The sequence below is a fragment of the Bidens hawaiensis genome, unplaced genomic scaffold (assembly GCF_021521415.1).
Source record: "Bidens hawaiensis isolate Kalapana, Puna unplaced genomic scaffold, B.hawaiensis_p1.1 tig00009775_1, whole genome shotgun sequence".
NCBI lineage: Eukaryota > Viridiplantae > Streptophyta > Magnoliopsida > Asterales > Asteraceae > Bidens > Bidens hawaiensis.
This window is the reverse complement of record NW_027491731.1, coordinates 462,211-477,500: the sequence shown is the minus strand read 5'-3', so window position 1 is coordinate 477,500 and position 15,290 is coordinate 462,211.

The window sequence follows — 15,290 nt, the reverse complement described above, 5'->3', positions numbered from 1 at the left end:
TTGCAGAGGAGCAGGATCCGAAGCGGTGGCTGCTACAAGAATGGAATATTCCATAGCATTCGCTTCTGATAGAATTTGAACTAATTGTGCCATAGTTGAGCGTTTCTGTCCAATCGCTACATAGACACAATACAATGTCTCACCCTCAGAGGTGCTCCTTGAGTTCATTTGCTTTTGGTTTAATAGGTATCGATAGCAATAGCTGTTTTTTCAGTTTGTCGGTCCCCGATTGTAAGTTCACGTTGACCACGGCCTAAAGGAACCAGGCTATCTACCGCTTTTAACCCAGTTTGCATAGGTTCATGCACAGATTTACGTTCAATAATCCCAGGGGCTTTCACTTCGACATGTCTTCGCTCATGATCGCTAAGAGCCCCTCTTCCATCAATAGGTACTCCCAAAGCGTCTACCACACGCCCAAGCATAGCCTTTCCCGCAGGGACATCCACAATAGAGCTAGTGCGCTTGACAATATCTCCTTCTTTAATAGCAGTATCACTACCAAAGACAACAATCCCTACATTCTCATTTTCAAGATTCAAGGCTATTCCTTTCACACCACTGGAAAATTCAACCATTTCCCCAGCTTGAATCTCGTTCAACCCATAAACACGTGCAATCCCATCTCCAACTGAGACCACTCGACCAATCTCATCCACTTGAAAATTCGTGTAAAAGTTGCTAATTCTACTTTCTAGTAGAGTCGTTAGTTCAGAAGCTCTCGGAGAGAATTCCATGATTCTATTTATTTTGGATATAAGGGGGAATACCGCTTTCAATTTCAAAGAGGTCTATTTTCACTATTCTTATAGATTAGATTCGAGCTTGTACTACTACAACTAGGAGTTGATATAGCGCGCGGAACACCAACACAATCCTTTGTTAAATGTCTGCGAGCTCCTTCTTCTTTCGTGAAAGCATACGAGTCGTTATGTTAAGCATCTAATCCTAGTCTTTATGTTCTCTGTGTTAGAGGAGTTAGATGCCCTCATGTTGAACAGTCTGACATCAAGTTGTTAGGACCTGATTTTCTATGCGAACACTTAACACAAGACTGAAATCAAGCTAGAGTGGTTTATGAATCAGTCATCAAGGATGTTAGCCAAACGGTGACCGGCTACGTAAGCACTTTGGGCGCAGGTTTCTCGATCGGACTTGACGAATTGTCATAAAGACATCACTCTGCTTTATATATATATATATATATATATATATATATATATATAAATATATATATATATATATATATATATATAATTGGATTCTAAAATAAGATTCAATGAATTAGAAGCATTCACAGTTTTTAGTTCGTTTGTCATCATCTTTTCTCCTCATCGCTAGCCTGTTTCCAAGAGGGGGAAGAGAAGGTCTTTCAAGTTGGAGAGCATATGAGATTTCTCCATCGCAGCATTGCATCTATCGACTGAACAAAGTAACTTTCGAAATGGACTGGGAAGGAATGCGAATAGGTATTTCAATTGTTGGACTAAATGAATAGGCAAGGAAGGCAAGGTCACAGCCTGCCGTCATAGCTTGCCCCCCCTTGCTTCGTACGAGACAGAAAAGAAAAATCAAAAGGGAAATAGTGAATCAAGATCTAGACTATCCTCTATCCAGATATATATGCCCCTATGAGCGACTATGCCGATCTTTTTAGGTTTTGGCCACGCGCGTTTCCGCTAAGAAGAAAAAGGTTTGGATCTTTAAACCTTAAGAGGATGCTATCGAATGTGCTCTTGGCGCACGTGAGGGATGTGACCTATGTCAGGTAGATAAGATAGCACAACTTTTGGTGTTCTATGATTCACCTCCGAATAATGAGTAGATAGGGAAGAGCTTTTTATTTTTCTCTTCATTAAAGACTGATGGGTGGAGCAAGAGGTCAAATTACTGTAGAAAGAAGAGTTGTAAACTATAGGACTTCTTTTTCTTGTAGTAAGATTTAGGGTTTTTTCGTTCCTTCTTCTCGATAATAATATCGATTTGAAATGATAAAAATTCCTCTTGATTCTCTTGTGTTCAGCGAAAGAACTGCCTAAGCATACTTTTTGGGATCCAAACTTCTTTGTTCTTTCTAAGTCTTCCTCTTGCATAGAAGAACGCAACTGTTGCAAAAACGGGTCTTTCAGTAGTAGGCGACATCCCCTCTAAGTTTTAAGTAAGCGGAACCATTCCGTTTTGGTTCTTCTCCACATTCTTACCGGGCTATCCAAGGATTTTCCTATGATTTTAGAAACTGAAATTTCGATATAGAAGAATCTCCTTATTTCTTGAATAGATTATAGCATAATTTTCTTTCAAAGATATGAAATCACCTTGGGAAACTTGAAAAGAAGTAATGCTAACTATTACATTATTCACACAAAGCCTTCGATGACTTATCCGCTGCCTTGCTTGAGGAAGAGTTTCACTAAAATGGAGACGAACCGAAATAACGTCCAATCTAGTTTCTGGATTGAGTGGAAAAGGGATATATGAAGTTTGTTCTGTTCCTCTATGCATCTCTGTGATGGGTAAATCTCCATGAAAAAGGGGCAACTTTCGTGTAGTTTGTAGTTGGATGTAACTATTCAGATTTTTTCTCGAATAAATCATTCTCTTAAAAGATCTCGTCTTGTTCCTCAATCTTCGAAGAATGCGGCGTTGTATTATTGTAAATTCCCTGTTCCAAACATTTCCTTCAAGTAGACGACAAGTTTTAAATCATAGTGCAGGCATTCCTCCCTCACATGCATTTGCAACAAATTCTTACTAAGACCGGTAATCCCCATAAACACGGCCATTCTCGGCATCTTCACTGTTGCCCCTCTTCTCAAGGCCTTTCGAATACCCCTTCCTACTTCTTCATCCTAGCTCTCCAACTGACTGTCTACCTCCAGCTTTCATTTCAGTTACTGATTCGCCTATCCACTCCCTTCCAGTCGAGCTAGTTTTTATTCCTCTATCTAGGCCAACATTCATTCTAAGACTTTCACCAGCAAGGGCTGAAAAAGAAGAGCAGGGGGTGGTAGGCTTAGTAGGGCTCGAACCTACAATATCACCATTATGAGCGGTATGTTTCAACCAACTAAACTATAAGCCCCTTCAACCAATTAAACTAAAAGCCCCTACGGATCTCTACATGCAATTCGCTCACTTCGGGAAGAGTGAACGGAAAGAGGAGTCCTTTGCTCTATCTGCTTCTTCCTCTTCCCAGGAATTAACAATTGGAAAAGAAAAAATTAGAAATATCTTTTTTTAGATAGATAAAGAAATATATTTTATATATGTAGAGAATTCTTTTTTAATCTGGAAAAATGAAGTTAAGCAAGCGGCCCTTTCGCGACTCAAACTGCCGGTACGCTTTCCGGCTCGCAACCGGGCGGAGGCTCTCTATTTGCTTGTAATGCCGGCTCTTTGCCTTTTGTTAGAAGTAGAAGTAGAGGGCGCCGTTTGCCCCCCACATTTCCTAAAAAGTAAAAAAGTATGGACGAAGTAAGAAAAAGTACAAAAGGAATGATAAAGAAAAACTTGGTTACGGGAACCGAAGGTTAGGCCAATTTAGTATAGCTACACCTATAAAAGTGTATTCCTACCCTTTCCCCTTTCTGTCAATGTTGCCAATTCCCAGAAGACTAATGTACCCTCGTGTATACAGTTGTCCAACTACTTTCTTCCTCCGACTTCTTTAGCAACTTCCGTCTTCCCCACTTCCGCATCTGTCGTTTCGGGAGAGCCTGCTTCGTGGCGGAGCATTTAGCAATGCTAGCAGCCTGGTGAGGGCTGGCTGTCTGGGGACATTTTAAGGTAGGGCCTGCTGGGCTTGCTTCTCATGAGATTGGGTAAGGGAATCGGAAGTGGCTCATAAACCGGGCGGTCGGGCTTTTGGGCACACGGAAAAGGGGAAGTGAATGGAGGGTGCTTCTCAGCTAGAGTTGGGGGTGGGGTCGCTATAGTGGCTAGGGTGAGTCTTCCTACACGGCTGGACGCCCGGCTCTAGACGAAGCTGAGGGGGTTACCACCACATCCTCTCCCGATAGACTCGAAGCTCTTCATAGTCATGCGTGGTAGAAAATCTTCTCTCAAAAAGAGACAGACAAGAGATGACAGAGGAAGGTATTCGGTTCAAAAAAGATACGGCAGTCAGAACAGCTTCAGTCAAAAAAAATTGACTAAGGATAGAAGCAAGCTACAAGCAATAGCAACTTCTTTCGTTTAATCTTTCAAAAAATCAAAAAGAAAAAAAAGAATCATTTTTCTTTTTTCGTTTTTGAGTTATTTTTAGAAGAGAGAAAGAGTAGAAACAAAGGGTACGCTCTCTAGAAGATTTGCTCGGAGCTGTTCACTTTCGCTCGGTCGACTGGTATCTTGAAACCTCTTCGCTTGCTGGGGCAGGAGTGGAAACATCTGAGAGAGCGCTTCGCGAAAGAAGCGTGTGGCGCGGTGAAGGGTTCCCGTTGGGGTTTCCGGCTCTCCCGGTCTCCACCTACTTGTGGAAGAGGGGGGTGAGTTAATATTAAGGTGTCAAGGCGCTCGAAGAAGGCCACAAGTGGAAGCAACCGATGCTTTGGTCATTCAGTTGACTCCTTGCTGCCAGTCCGTGCTTGTTGTCATGCTGGCAAAAGCGGGGCTTTCGGTCGGTTTTACCTACTATTGGATTTGAACCAATGACTCTCGCCGTATGAAAGCGATACTCTAACCACTGAGTCAAGTAGGTCAAGCTGAGTCAAGTCAGAGAAAATATGTCACACCCGGCCCTGAGCGGCGGAAACAGCCGGGCGCGCACGAGTGGGAATTGATACTTAAGCACGGGCCATTGCAAACATTCAAAGATTTTCATTGCGCATGAAATGTTTAATACAAATACATTACATTGTTTAAAAATTACATAAAAACATCCAAGTATAAAAACTGTTGAAGATTTCCACGCCATATCCCCTTGCGCGGCGGGTACAACCACGCGCATCGAAGGGATAGAACTAAAATCTTCCAAAAAGCTAGTTTTAGATGTTCAGCGTGAGGTGCTCTAAGTGTGACTCCATGCGCTACCTAGTTATCTCCTGAAAGACACGTAAAAACATTTGAATCAGTATAAACTGAGTGAGTTCACAAGTTTTAGTAACTTGATAAATCGTATTGCATCATAATCTTGATACAAATCATTCTGAAACATAATTCTGATAGCATTATTAAAACACATGCTTGGTAAAACATAGTTATATCAACATATTCTGATAAAATCGTTCCGCGGGTTACGCTGCGAACATTTCTGGGAACTGTGCTCGTCTATGCAAAGTGGCGCTGCCACTACGAGCTAAAATAAGTAATACCGTCCCGCGGGTTACGCGCGAACGTTTCAGGAACATGTGCTCGTCCATGCAAAGTGGCGCTGCCACTACGAGCTAAAATAATAATTCCGTCCCGCGGGTTACGCGCGGACGTTGTGCCGGAAAACAAGGCGCTCGTCCATGCAAAGAGGCGCGACCCCTACGAGCGGGTTCAATCCCATAGTACTGTCCCATGACCATACTAGGCACTCGTCCATGCAAAGAGGTGCGACCCCTACGAGTGGGTGGATCAAACCAGCAGTCCCTACCCTTAGAGTTCCAATGGTAAAGTGATCACTTACTCGAGTTCTAGCGCACATACATCGAAAACCTTAGATAACCGTTTGCATTACTCATCATGAAACGTAACTTAAACACATAATCGCTTGCATAGCTTGTAAATATACCATGATAAAAAATTATTTAAGTACGTGTCCCTCGCCCCGAAAACAGTTTAAAAATAGTGAAAACAGTGAAAATAGGGGCTTTGAGACTCACCTGTGGTTCTTGTTAAGGGATTAATCGAGATTCGGGTTTTCTTGGTGTTGGCCTCGGAATCGAATGTCTAGAATACGATTAAATAACAAGAAGTATATACATTAAGATCAAGAAATAGGAGAATATGAGGTTTGGAAAGTAGATCTCAAGTTTATAACCTCGGCTTACCTAGTAACTGGAACGGAATCGAAAATAACGGATGCTCGGGAGATGATTAGTGCAAGTTTGCAGTTCTTTGGAGTGTGTTTTGAGTGATAACTTAGGTTACATATTTAAAGGCAAACTCAAGGGAACACAATCCCTTGCTTTAGGGGATTGAAATCTTTTCATATCTAGGGGTAATGATGATAAAGTATGGAAATTATTATTGTTTATTGTTTACTTAAAAGTGGAGGAGTGAACAAAAGATCTTGATTTGATTTGGACAGGACATGCAGGTCTGGGGTTGGTGAGAATAGGGTGGCTGACAGTTGACTTTTCATGTTACAGTGTGCTTTTTCAGGTACTTTTGTCAGTGTACAGTAAAAAGTGGAAAATCTCTGAAACACGCTACTGTTTCCTTTTGGGCGGGAGTAATCTCCTTATGTCTGGAGAATAGACTAAGTGTTCTGTGCGCATCACTTTGTGCACATAGCTTTCTGCGTGTAGGACATTTCTTTGCTGCGGGTAGGTGCGTAACCTTCTCGCAGTTGGGGATATTGAGTTTCATTTGTAGATTCTCCAGGTGGTCTTGGTATTTCAACATAGTGATCAGTCATGTTGAAGTCAATTCCATCTTGGAGCTTCAGACAAACTAGCTCTCAATGTTCCCGCCATGCGGGGAGGTTAGTTCCCTTCCGCACGCGCATAAACGATCTAGGATGCACCCGCCTTAGCATCATGCGGGATGGTCAACCCATAGACAACATAACGTTAAGTTACATGAAAACATAAAGCCAAAACATTCGCGCATGGCGCATATAACATATGCTCACGCTGGTTCTTAACATGGTGCGCTCGCGCAGGGCGCACATAACAAATGCACGCGCTGACTAACATGGCGCGCTCGCGCAGGGCGCACATAACAAATGCACGCGCTGACTAACATGGCGCGCTCGCGCAGGGCGCACATAACAAATGCACGCGCTGACTAACATGGCGCGCTTAATATTTACAATCACCTAATTATTAGGTTGATTACTTAGTTTAAGGGATTGGGAATTTACCGGGTGTCACATTCTCCCCTCGTTAAACGAATTTCGTCCCGAAATTTAGGAGACGTTGCTGGCAGAAGCCATGTTCTGAAAGAGGTGTGGGTATTTCTTGCGCATTTGGTCTTCTCTTTCCCAAGTGAATTCAGGCCCACGCCTCGAGTTCCATTGAACCTTTACTAACTTGATTTTGCTCCTGCGTAACTTTTGTTCTTTCCAATCGGTTACTGCTATAGATTCTTCTATGAAGTGCAGCTGTTTGTCGATGTGAATCTCTTCCATCGGCAAAATCAACGTTTCGTCAGATAAGCACTTTTTGAGGTTGGACACATGAAACGTATCATGAACTCCACTGAGTTCGGCTGGTAAACGGAGTTTATAAGCAACCGGACCGATCCTTTCCAGGATCTCGAATGGTCCAATGAAGCGCGGATTCAACTTTCCTCGCTTGCCGAAACGGGGGACTCCTTTCCATGGAGAGACTTTCAAAAGTACTTTATCCCCTACTTGAAACTCCAAAACCTTGATGTGAACCGACTATCTCTATCAGAAATGATGGACACTGGGACTCCATGTTTTGAAACTACTTCTCGAATATACAGTCGGGCTAACTTTTCCATCTTATCGGTTTCCTTGATCGGCAGGAAGTGCGCTGACTTAGTTAGCCGATCCACAATAACCCATATTGTGTCATAACCCCCAGGTGTCCTTGGCAGTTTGGTGATGAAGTCCATAGAGATTTGTTCCCACTTCCACATGGGAATTTCTGGCTGTTGAAGCAACCCTGATGGTTTCTGGTATTCAGCCTTTACCTTCGAACACGTCAGGCACTTACTGACATACGTCGCGATGGCGCCTTTAAGATTGGGCCACCAATACAGCGTTTTAACATCTTGGTACATCTTGTCTGCGCCAGGATGTACGGAATACCGCGTCTTGTGAGCTTCGTTCAATACCTGCTCGCGCAATCCTCCCTTGAGAGGGACCCATATGCGGTTAGCGAAATATAGATTGCCGTTCTCTTTAAGTTCCAAATTCTTAACCATACCCCCAAGGCATTCGTTTTTAACAAACTCTGGTTTCAAGGCTTCTTGCTGAGCGTCTCGGATGCGGGTAGAGAGATTTGCGTGAATGGTCAACCTTAGAGCCTTGACTCGTAGCGTTTTTATTCGCTCCTTCCTACTTAGCGCGTCTGCTACCACATTCGCCTTTCCAGGGTGGTACTTAATTTCACAATCATAATCGTTCAACAACTCCACCCATCTTCGTTGCCTCATGTTTAAATCCTTTTGATCAAATATATGCTGAAGGCTCTTGTGATCCGTAAAGATTATACACTTTGTACCATAGAGGTAATGGCGCCAAATCTTTAGCGCGAAGACAACCGCTCCAAGTTCTAAATCATGCGTTGTGTAGTTCTTTTCATTGGTCTTGAGTTGGCGTGAGGCATACGCTATGACTTTGTCTCGTTGCATAAGGACACATCCAAGTCCCTGATGTGAAGCGTCGCAGTAAACAACAATGTCATCCATCCCCTCGGGCAAAGACAAAATTGGCGCACTACATAACTTCTGTTTCAACATTTGAAATGCTGTTTCCTGATTTTCGCCCCAAACAAACTTCTTGTCTTTCTGAGTTAGCGCGGTCAGAGGTAGAGCTATTTTGGAGAAGTTCTCAATGAAGCGTCGATAGTAGCCAGCTAGTTCTAGGAATTGCCTCACCTCAGTTGGGGTTTTTGGCGCTTCCCAGTTTTCGATGGCCTTGACTTTGGAAGGATCAACGTGAATTCCTTTCTCGTTTACAACGTGACCGAGAAAGTGAACTTCTCTAAGCCAAAACTCGCACTTGGAAAACTTCGCATACAACTTTTCTTTCCTCAACAATTCCAAAATCAATCTCAGGTGTTGCTCATGCTCGGCCTTGGTCCGTGAGTAAATCAGAATATCATCTATAAACACAATCACAAACTTGTCCAAGTATGGCTTGCACACGCGGTTCATCAGATCCATGAATACAGCCGGCGCATTAGTTAGCCCGAAAGGCATCACTAAGAACTCATAATGGCCGTATCTAGTTCGGAAGGCTGTTTTCGGCACATCTTCCTCACGGACCCTAAGTTGGTGGTATCCTGACCGTAGATCTATCTTCGAATAATAACTGGATCCCTGCAACTGGTCAAATAAGTCGTCAATCCTCGGTAAGGGGTACCGATTCTTGACTGTCAGCTTATTCAGCTCCCTGTAGTCAATACACATTCTGAACGAACCATCCTTCTTCTTAACAAACAGTACTGGAGCTCCCCAAGGTGAAAAGCTTGGGCGTATGAAACCCTTATCCAATAGTTCCTGTAACTGATTGGATAGCTCTTGCATCTCAGATGGAGCTAGTCGATAAGGCGCTCGAGCTACTGGCGCAGCTCCTGGGACTAAATCAATACGAAACTCGACTTGTCGCGGCGGCGGTAATCCGGGCAAATCTTCAGGAAAAACTTCTGGAAATTCGCGCACTACTGGTAAGTCTTCAATTCTTCGCTCATCTCCTTTCTTTTCTACGACATGCGCCAGGAAGGCGTAGCACCCTTTCCTTAGGCACTTTCGCGCCTTTAGGCACGAAATCAGTTTCGTCGCAACTCCCCTTCTTTCCCCTTGAATTACCAAGGTTTCTCCGTTCAACAGTGGGATCCGAACCTGTTTCTCATGGCAAATAACTTCCGCGCGGTTCTCAACTAACCAATCCATACCTACCACAATGTCAAAACTTCCCAAGTCTATTGGCAACAAGTTAATATTGAACCCGTGACCTCCCATGACTATAACACATTGCTCAGTTCTTTCGTTTGCGCATAACTGCCTACCATTGGCTAGTTCTATAGTATAAGGCGTGTCTAGCCTACTGGTTGCTAGGCCTAGGGAGTCTTTAAACTCAGCGGATATAAAACTTAGGTCAGCGCCAGTATCAAATAAGACAGATGCAAACTGTTCGTTAAGCAAAAACGTACCGGTTACCACATTCGGCTCTTCTTTAGCTTCGCCTGCGCCGATCACAAAAGCTCTCCCGCGAGCTTGGTTCCCCTTTTGCGGGCAATCCCGACTAAACTGCCCTGGCTTCCCGCATGCGTAGCAGTTGTCGCTTGCTCCAGCTTCTCTGGCACGGCAATTCATCGTCTTGTGCCCTGGTCTGCCACATTTGGCACATTCGATTCTTGCGCATTCACCCTCGTGGTGATACTTGCATTTGTTGCACCATGGGCGAGGCCCGCTGTATCCTTTTCGTGGTGGCTCCGCGGCCTGAATCGCGTAAACCTTTGCGCTTTCCTGCTTCTTGAACGGTGGTTGCTTGGAGTCAGACCCTCGGTGGTGAGAGTTCCATTTCCTCTTGGGATCAGAGGTTCGCTGCTCGATTCCGCGCGTAGTCAACATACCTGCACGGATCGTATCCCTTGTAAGGGTAATGGCCCGCGCTACCGCCTCATCAAAGGTTGGAGGCGCTGCGGCGTTGAGCGGAACCCTAACAACAGGAGGTAACCCAAAAATATACCTCTCGATCTTCTTTTCCTCCGTGTTTGCCATGTCTGGCACCAACTGGCAAAGTTCGTTGAACCGGTTGTTGTAGGCGTCGATATCCGTTCCTACCATGGTGTGGTTCCAGAATTCCTGTTGTAGATTCTGGATTTCTGCGCGAGAGCAGAACTTTCTCATCATCATCTCTTTCAGTTCCTCCCAGGTCTTGTGGAGAGCAACTTCTCGCCCCAATGTTTTCGTTTGAAGCTTCCACCAAGACGAAGCTGCCTCTTGGAACATGCAGGTCGCGTAAAGGACCTTCTGGTTCTCACTACATCCGCTAATGGAGAGAACTGTCTCCATCTTGTCAATCCAGTTGTAGAGCCCAATGGCTCCTTCGGTTCCCTTGAATGGCCAAGGCTTACAGGCCATGAATGTCTTATAGGAGCATCCTTTGTCCAAGGCTCCTGATTCGGGATCTGGGGTCTCATTCTGACGACCCTGACTTGATTCGGCCTTGCTGACCTCATGTGTCGCAATCGCCTGCGCGATTATTTCCGCGAGTTCCTCGGGTGTCATGGTAATTCCTTTGGCTTTAGTTGGAGGCATTCTCGCTTTAAAAGGGTGAAAATATATTAAACTTAGCGCATGTACTCTGAGCACATAATGTTATCATTATTTACTAGACAGTGTGACCCGTGTTCCTAAGTGTGTGTATAGTTTTTTTTTTTTTTTTTTTTTTTTTTTTTTTTTTTTTTTTGAAAAATATTTCATGCGATTCCCCAACGGTTATAGTCTAGGTTAAAACTTTTTTTCCTAGTTCGCTATAACCAGTGCTCTGATACCAATCTGTCACACCCGGCCCTGAGCGGCGGAAACAGCCGGGCGCGCACGAGTGGGAATTGATACTTAAGCACGGGCCATTGCAAACATTCAAAGATTTTCACTGCGCATGAAATGTTTAATACAAATACATTACATTGTTTAAAAATTACATAAAAACATCCAAGTATAAAAACTGTTGAAGATTTCCACGCCATATCCCCTTGCGCGGCGGGTACAACCACGCGCATCGAAGGGATAGAACTAAAATCTTCCAAAAAGCTAGTTTTAGATGTTCAGCGTGAGGTGCTCTAAGTGTGACTCCATGCGCTACCTAGTTATCTCCTGAAAGACACGTAAAAACATTTGAATCAGTATAAACTGAGTGAGTTCACAAGTTTTAGTAACTTGATAAATCGTATTGCATCATAATCTTGATACAAATCATTCTGAAACATAATTCTGATAGCATTATTAAAACACATGCTTGGTAAAACATAGTTATATCAACATATTCTGATAAAATCGTTCCGCGGGTTACGCGCGAACATTTCTGGGAACTGTGCTCGTCTATGCAAAGTGGCGCTGCCACTACGAGCTAAAATAAGTAATACCGTCCCGCGGGTTACGCGCGAACGTTTCAGGAACATGTGCTCGTCCATGCAAAGTGGCGCTGCCACTACGAGCTAAAATAAGTAATACCGTCCCGCGGGTTACGCGCGAACGTTTCAGGAACATGTGCTCGTCCATGCAAAGTGGCGCTGCCACTACGAGCTAAAATAATAATTCCGTCCCGCGGGTTACGCGCGGACGTTGTGCCGGAAAACAAGGCGCTCGTCCATGCAAAGAGGCGCGACCCCTACGAGCGGGTTCAATCCCATAGTACTTCCCCATGACCATACTAGGCACTCGTCCATGCAAAGAGGTGCGACCCCTACGAGTGGGTGGATCAAACCAGCAGTCCCTACCCTTAGAGTTCCAATGGTAAAGTGATCACTTACTCGAGTTCTAGCGCACATACATCGAAAACCTTAGATAACCGTTTGCATTACTCATCATGAAACGTAACTTAAACACATAATCGCTTGCATAGCTTGTAAATATACCATGATAAAACATTATTTAAGTACGTGTCCCTCGCCCCGAAAACAGTTTAAAAATAGTGAAAACAGTGAAAATAGGGGCTGTGAGACTCATCTGTGGTTCTTGTTAAGGGATTAATCGAGATTCGGGTTTTCTTGGTGTTGGCCTCGGAATCGAAGGTCTAGAATACGATTAAATAACAAGAAGTATATATATTAAGATCAAGAAATAGGAGAATATGAGGTTTGGAAAGTAGATCTCAAGTTTATAACCTCGGCTTACCTAGTAACTGGAACGGAATCGAAAATAACGGATGCTCGGGAGATGATTAGTGCAAGTTTGCAGTTCTTTGGAGTGTGTTTTGAGTGATAACTTAGGTTACATATTTAAAGGCAAACTCAAGGGAACACAATCCCTTGCTTTAGGGGATTGAAATCTTTTCATATCTAGGGGTAATGATGATAAAGTATGGAAATTATTATTGTTTATTGTTTACTTAAAAGTGGAGGAGTGAACAAAAGATCTTGATTTGATTTGGACAGGACATGCAGGTCTGGGGTTGGTGAGAATAGGGTGGCTGACAGTTGACTTTTCATGTTACAGTGTGCTTTTTCAGGTACTTTTGTCAGTGTACAGTAAAAAGTGGAAAATCTCTGAAACACGCTACTGTTTCCTTTTGGGCGGGAGTAATCTCCTTATGTCTGGAGAATAGACTAAGTGTTCTGTGCGCATCACTTTGTGCGCATAGCTTTCTGCGTGTAGGACATTTCTTTGCTGCGGGTAGGTGCGTAACCTTCTCGCAGTTGGGGATATTGAGTTTCATTTGTAGATTCTCCAGGTGGTCTTGGTATTTCAACATAGTGATCAGTTATGTTGAAGTCAATTCCATCTTGGAGCTTCAGACAAACTAGCTTTCAATGTTCCCGCCATGCGGGGAGGTTAGTTCCCTTCCGCACGCGCATAAACGATCTAGGATGCACCCGCCTTAGCATCATGCGGGATGGTCAACCCATAGACAACATAACGTTAAGTTACATGAAAACATAAAGCCAAAACATTCGCGCATGGCGCATATAACATATGTCACGCTGGTTCTTAACATGGTGCGCTCGCGCAGGGCGCACATAACAAATGCACGCGCTGACTAACATGGCGCGCTCGCGCAGGGCGCACATAACAAATGCACGCGCTGACTAACATGGCGCGCTCGCGCAGGGCGCACATAACAAATGCACGCGCTGACTAACATGGCGCGCTTAATATTTACAATCACCTAATTATTAGGTTGATTACTTAGTTTAAGGGATTGGGAATTTACCGGGTGTCACAAAATAGACCCCTAGAAGTAGAAGAGAATGTCGCGCAACCAAAGTTCCCCTTACTATACAAGGGGGGGCGGAGCGCTAAGAAAGAGAAAGCGTTATCACTGTACGAAATGAAGCAACGACTAGCACGCTAAGCTAAGATCAACCACTTGGAGAACCCGGAGCCTTTCTTTCTCGGTCGTCTGTCTTAATAAGTTAAGCGGATTCCAATTCATGTGGTCGTTCTCTGTTGCATTGGTGTTTTCAGTCCCCACTCTCTACCTTAACAAATGTTTCCACTATATCTCAGAAGTAGTCAAAGGAAGTACGGCGGGTCCGAGTAGGAAAAAATGAAATAAGAATTAGGGCATAGAACAATGGATCAATTCATTCAACAAGATCCGTTCGGATCAGACCAAGATGAACGGAATTGGTTTGACCTCTTGCTCGGAATTAACCCGCCGCCGACAGATGTCCCATGCCACGTTTCGTGAACAGCTATGCCCGAGAATGAATGAATTGTGATATAGCGCCGAATAAGTCACAGCTCTCCGACTTGAAATCCATAAAGGACTTTAAGTCGGGAATAGAGCTGCGGTAAGCAATATAGATTGCCCCTGACTCTCTCTCTATAAAAAAAGCCCTTCTTAATTCTTAACTTAATAAGGCTTCGGCCCTATGGAGTAAAGGGAAGTGCAGATCTGGAGTGTTTGGACGAGAAAGAAAGGCTTTGCAGCAAGCGGAGTTGTACCGAAATGAATTTTCCGGGCATACGAGATAAGAATCCAGCCGAGCATATTTGTTTTCTAGTTTCTTAATCCCGGAAATCTTGTACTCAGAGTCACGGATAAAGTGGACTACCCAGCGCCTTTGATACTTGGTGGATGACCTTTCTAGTGGCTGTTTCCCGTCCCTTTTGGGACCATTCACCCTTTTCCCAACCAAGCATAGGTAGAAGCCCTCTTTCCCATACACAACGACGGTTCCAGGCAAGATTAATAGTTTATAGTTGACTCAATATCGGTGAAATCCCCCATTGAATCTCTTTAGTACCTATTCTCTTGTAGTGCACCTGTAACGCCCTGAAATTCGATTGGTAAATTAGGATCGTGAAATCATCGGAAACTATAGACTTTGGGATTCTGGACGATAAGTTCGGAACCCATATCAAAAAAAAAAAAAAAAAAGAAAATCTGCTTTTATCATTTAAAATGTTTATTTTATAAAACGACATTTACGCCTGAAAAATATTAATTTTTATGCTTTCGAAAAATTAAATATTCTTATTTAAAAAGATTTCAAATAATTATTCGGAAAATGGTTTTATAAAAGTTTTGCTGAAAAAGTTTTAGTTTGTTTAAAAACTTATGAACTCGACTAGTCTTGACCCGTCGGTAGCCTAAACCCGAACCCGAGTCACCCGAGTATTTAAGCGGAAAATCAAGTATTCTTACACCATCTCTTTCATTTCCACCAACACTTCCCACCCAAACACTCTCATTCTAGAGAGAGAAACTAGAGAGAGAAAGTCTTCAAACTTCAAATCCGAGTCCACAAATCTGTTTGTTGTTGTTCTTGGTAAGATCT